Source organism: Seriola dumerili, unplaced genomic scaffold, assembly GCF_002260705.1.
Source record: "Seriola dumerili isolate Sdu_G_001 unplaced genomic scaffold, Sdu_1.0 BDQW01000044.1, whole genome shotgun sequence".
Taxonomy (NCBI): domain Eukaryota; kingdom Metazoa; phylum Chordata; class Actinopteri; order Carangiformes; family Carangidae; genus Seriola; species Seriola dumerili.
This window is the reverse complement of record NW_019174299.1, coordinates 2398432-2404668: the sequence shown is the minus strand read 5'-3', so window position 1 is coordinate 2404668 and position 6237 is coordinate 2398432.

Here is a 6237-nt window from a genome sequence, read left to right as displayed (position 1 = left end):
ATGTTTGTTTATTTGTGTATGTGAATGTCTGTGGTTGCTGTTGATGTGAGGAAGTGAGGTGGTGAAGAGGGGTTGCTCTCTGTATAGGATGAAAAGCCCCCTGTGTGTTTTTCATCTGTTGAGGAGTGGACAAGTGGAAGCTGATGTGAGCACTCCTGCTACAACAATCAGTTTCTCTGCTCTGCTCTCCCTAACTGACCTTGAGGAGTCCTCAGATGTCTCTGGCTGTAAGGAATGATGGTGCGAGGGACGAAATAGTTTGCATTATTGACACTGGCCACTTGCCTTTGAAGGATGTTAGTCTATAATCAGATGAAGATATAGCACAGGACACCGAAGTAACTAATTTCCTCATTCTGTACGTCTCTCGTTGTTTCTCCCACCTTCCAGTCCCGACTGCCCAATCGCTCTTGTATACCCTTTCTCCTTTTCTGTCATTGTCCTGCAGTTCTTTTCTAGTCAGATTCTGAACATGGGCCCTGTCTGATATTTTACATAATTGCCTTACATAAGTAGCAAGCTCAACTCAGAGCTTGGATGATATTAGTGGAGATGAATATTGCATGAGGAAAGCACTCGTTAAGCGTTAATAAGAGGATAGAGATGGAGCCCCACTGTCAGTCTGTCTTAACCCCGCCCCCACCGTTCTGTCAAGCAGTGACTCAACTCAGCTTGGATGCGTTGGAGCCTTTGAGTCAGTTTGTTAGAGAGGGAGGAATAGTGTCCGTGTGCCTGCACACACACACACACACACACACGTGTGTGTGTGTGTGTGTATGTGTGTGTTTCTGCCGCTGTGTTTGGATGTCTGAGAAGAGACGGTGAGATTCGGTCATTAGGTGCTTGTGTTTTTTCCGTCTTTGTTTGCTGAATAAAAGCGGCTCTTGTAACACAAAGGCACCCAGGTCCGTCAACTGACTGCAGCCCCACTCACAGTTCACACTTAATGTGAATAAATGGGCTTAATTGTGGCCCCTCATTAGAGCCCTGGTTAGTAGCACAGCAGCTGAATCCTCCCTGTGAGTAAGAGGGCATTTGAAGCGCCAATTGTACATTACTGAATCAAAGGATCAAGCATTGGTTTTACTTGAAAGCCTTTTTGTTATTCTACTGATTATTTTCTTATTGTTAAAGGTTCCTCCACTAGTGGTGATTAGGAGTCTTGTTGCAGTGGTCCTTTTCTCTTGGCATATCGTGGAATGCTCCTTGGTGCCAGGGGGATGAACTCACAGACGAAACATACTCAGCACTGCTACCTGTACAATTATCCAAGAAAACATGTTAGAAGGAACATAGAAGTGCACACATTCTGCTTAGCCTTCTTAGTTTTAACTGTACAATTTTATTTATAAAGCATTTCCATAAAATCCATATGCCAGTAGTGTGTGAATTTCTAATTTATTATGTATTTGAACTCAGGCTAGTACATCTATAATGATACAAAACCTTGTAAATTGCAAAGCCCCTTTAGGTCTGAATTCCTTACCCTCATCTCCATTATTCTCGTAGTCTTGCATCAAAATGAATGCCTGTTGCCATTGCCCTGCGGTAAGATAGTGGCCCGTGAGTGTGTGAGGGAGAGAGGGGGAGAGAGAAGGAGAGTGAGAGAGTGACACTATGACACTATGACAGTGTATCTGGGGGATGGGTAGGATGAATCAGCCTCAGGTCTGGTTAATTCAGTGGTCTCTCCACTAGGCCTGGCTCTTGGCAATTCAGGGTTTTGTGGCAGCAGCAGTGAAGCAGTTTTTGCTTTCAGGAAAGAATCCAAAATTAAATTAGCCTCTTTTTAAAAGGACATTTGTTGATAATGGCAACTGGCCTAATTCAACCCTTTATGTATGATTTTGGCAATTTTCTTGTGGTCTCCCTCATGGGTTCACTCTTGCACTTTCTCTCCGTCTCTCTCCTCTCTTTCTCTCTATATCTTTCTCTCCCTCTGTCTGTCTGGATGTGTTGTCTCAGGGCTATTATTAGAGTAGACAGGCTGGTGGGAGGAAGTCTCTGAAGTAGACGCTCTTGTCATCTTTTTATTTATGGATTATATTTTGCTTTCCGTGTGCCTGTTTAATTCTTTGTGTACGGTTATGTGTCTTTTTTTTTTTTTCCATTGCAGAACGGGATATGTTTAAACTTTCAGGCAGGAAGACTCCACATTCTTATCATTTGATTAAAGGAAAACATGCATATGCTGACACATATTAATACATGTTAATGATAGGATTATCTGTGCCACATCTGTATCTGCATGTGTGTATGACTGTTCATGTGGCTTTGAGGTGGGGTGATGCAGGACTAACCTCCTTTGCCGAGTCCATGTTTTACTCAAAACCTTTTTAAATATAAAGCTGTGGTTATTAATCTTTCATTTTGTCCTGTCTGAGTTGGTATCTAGGGAGAGACCTTAAATACACAAAGCTCTTAGACATTCTCTTTGTTTTTCTCTCGCTCCTTTTCCTGCCGCTCTCTTTCTATCTGACATGAAAAAAACACACAAGTGACAGACACAAAACGAATAGATGAGGTGCAAGTATGCCTGTTCCTGTTAAGCTGAGCTGTTTTTAGCCTCATGAACTGTGTACATGCCCGACTTTTGATGAACAACAAATAATGTAAAACACATTTCCTGCCCCAACCTGAAATGTTCTCAGTGTACTTTCATGTAGAATGTCCTGTATTTACTCGGCAGAGAAAAACTAGATTATTGAATAGATAACATTGGCTGTCCAAAGGGGATATGATAATGTTTCCTAGAAAAACTCTGGTTCATCCATTACACTCTATTTTCTCCCCCTCCATCTTCCTCCTTCCTCCTCTCCTCTTTCAATCTCTTGCTCTCTCTCCCTGTAGTCCAGCTCTCTCCCCCTCATGGCCCTCCCCTGTTTCAGTAATAGGAGACTTGAAATCAATAGCACATTAGTCTGGCCGGAAACTCTTGTGGAATTAAATATGAATGACTGAGATTGCAGCTCTACCTGCTGCTGAGAGAGATGCATGATGGCTCTTGGGGATATGGGATTTTTTTTTTTTCGTTCCTCCCTCCAGTAAACAGTCAGGCCATTTTGTGCTGTTCTTACAGCTTTCCGGATCACTGGGCTACCTTGTTTTGTCGGCGATCAGTGTGCAGCACTACGGACTCTGATAGGTATTGTTGGGGTCGTCGTTTTGTCTTCAGCACTGAAGAGTGACCAGTCCGATAGCATAATTTGATAGAGCAAATGCGATCGTGGACGTCACAAAGCCGCGACAGCTCAGGAGGCAAGAAGAATCAACCGGCCACACCCATCCTCCAAACACAGCAGCAGCAACATTTGAATATGAAAGAGCTCGCTGGTTATTAGCAGATTGCATCTTACTTTTTTCAGTGTTTCCTCCAAAGACATTGTGTGCCTTCTCTTTCATTTAACGATCATATTCGCTGCTCTGTACATTCAATCTGGAACTTTTTACATGCAAATTTCGTTACTTGGTAGTCTTCCATTTTCATTTACTGGTTCACTGTGTAAAGTGGAATAATTTCCTTTAACATGCTGTTTGGCTTAAAAGCATAATTTGCAAGGTGGTTGGAGAGTGCTGGCTGGTGGGAGGAAGGTAATATGAGACAAAAAGCCACTGCGTATGCTTCTGGGAATTGGTAGAGGCTTGGGCACCAGTAAGCTAATACACGTAGATGATATAGACGTAGATGTATTTGTGAGCTATATTTCATCCCATCAGAGATGAAACGGTTTGTGACAGATGGAGTGATATTGTTCCCCTGTACGGCCCATGAGTGCGGCCCCTCCTGTTTTCCCTCCCTGACAGATGTAGGGGGAGGACCACAGTGCACTCTTCTTTCTTTCAATTGATTTGGGTGCTTGAACCCTTAGGGACTGGAGGATGGTGTTGGGATGGGGGTGGTAGTAATGGTGATGGGGGTTTAGTCATTTCCTGCAGCACAGAACCTGTAAAAAGTCTATAGCAAGTGCTGTAAAGAACTCATAAACGTATTATATGCATATATCTGCATATACTCAAACGTGGAGCGCACTAATAGCAGTGTGTGCTCTGTACTGAGTGGAGCTGGAAGGGAATATTTCCATAAATCTTGGTTAGTGAGTGGCAGCAAAGCATGCATCCATGCATGTAATGTAGGCAGAGGAAAGTGAGGCTGTTTTGTTTGATTAGCTGAAATTGTTTCTAGGACAGTGGAGAGGTGAATACCAAGAGCTGTAGGTTGGTGTGTAATTAAGCAGACTTTTAGTGATTCAGCAAAGATTACCTTTAACCCCCACCCCTCCAAAATCTGACTGTAGGATCAACAGAGGAGACTTAACAGCTGTTTTGTAGCAGATGTGCCCTGTTGCTTCACCTCAGTCTCTGTCCCGGGAGGGGAAAGGTCAAACCATGGGTGGAGGATGAAGCAGAGACTCTCCTGAAGATGCTACATGTTGATGCTTTGAGAGAAACAAACAAATGAGCATCTGCCTGCCCCTTCTATAGCACGCCACCACAGGACTGAGATTAGAATTAGCATTATTGATTACAATACTCAGTCTGGTGTAATTCCTCCATCCTGCTTTAAGAGCAGCTGAACTAGCAAGATCTAGAAAAACCTATGCAATTGTTTTTTTACCATTAAAGTTTTATATCACATTATCTACCTCAGGAAAGCATTATCTTTTATCTTTCTTTTAAATAATTATTGCATGTATCTTTTTCCGCTTTTTTGGTTATTGTTTTTTCCTTTTTATCTGAAAGACAGATTGTGGGTTTGTCCTTCCTTTTTAGGACTTAATGTTGTTAAAGTTTGCACTGCTGGCAGAGTAATATCCTGGAAGCAGACCCCAGTAAAAAGTGGTTAATGATTTTAATAGGACTCCCTGGTGGGGAGGGATAGAGAGGGGACGTGCCCTGGCTACGGGCGCGTGGCGGTGGAGCAGGTGGATGACGGGCAGCTGAGTAGTGGGCTCCGGGGGGAGGGGGGCATCCATTTTGCAGGACTCTTGGGGTTGAGAGAAACCCTGAAAAAAAAAGGCAACCCCATCTGGAACTGAGGTGGGGGCTCTGGTGTGAAAGAGATCTAGTGGGTGGTGTCTGACACTCTCTCTTTTGTTCTTTGGTAACACAGCAGTGATGGTGGTGGTGGTGGTGGTGGGGGCTCTGGCTGCCGTGGGGGCTGGGCGCTCAAACAATAGTGCCGAATCTAGGAACTGAAAGCCTTCGATGAACAGAAAGGCAAGGAAGCAGGCAGGGAAGGTGCGGACAGAAGGATAAAGCCAGCATGGGTTCTGGCCACTTATAGTACATGGGCTTTCCAACTATGCAAGGACGTTGCAATGTCACACAAACACACAGTATATCTCAGTGAATTTATATTAAAATGTTGAATATGTTAATATTTAGAAATGTATTTATTCAGGTTAGATTGATGGGATATGTATAGGATGTATGTACATATAAAAACGGAGAGAAGAACAAGATTATATTTCATTACTAAACAAATCAATTATGGAAAGCACCACTGTGCAATGAATTAGAATATGTTAGAATATGTTGAACCTTGGAGTAGCAGAGAGAAAGAACGATGAGTTTTGGCATTATGGTGGAAGAGTGCCTGTATAGGGGAAAGATGGAGAGCGTGAGCTTCATTTATTTTCATTAGCAATGTCTATGGGCCAGACCCGTGCCTGCTCTGATGCTACTCTGACTGCTGCTCCATGCATAAACATATATCCCCGAGACGTCTGTCCTTGCTCTGCTTCAGCCAAGCCTCTGTCACGCAAGGTTAATTTTTCCTCCCCTCTCTCCATTTTTCATATCTCTCCTATACAATTCATGCCATTCATCAGCCATCTCACAGAGGACGGCCCGAGTACCTGCAGCAGCTCTCCAGGGTGCTGAATAGGAAGACTGTGGGCTAGAAGGAGTGAGCGGTGGGAGGGAGGGCTGCAGCAGCAAGAATGGCTATATTAATTCTTCTTAGTAGGCATGGGGGTATATAGTGATTGCAGGCAGGGAGGAGGGAGATGTAGACCTGCCATTACAATAAACTGACAAATCCTCCATTAGTGAGAGCAGTCACTGACAATGTTATCCCTCATCTGCTCAAACAGGACAGAGAGAGGACTGTGGTAAATATACAATTTCAGACATATTTGTTTTATCCACCTTAAATAATCCACAGCATCCATTTATGGTTGTTTGTTTGAGACTTTTATAATATTTCTGTATTAATGGGCTCACTGGTGTGACTTT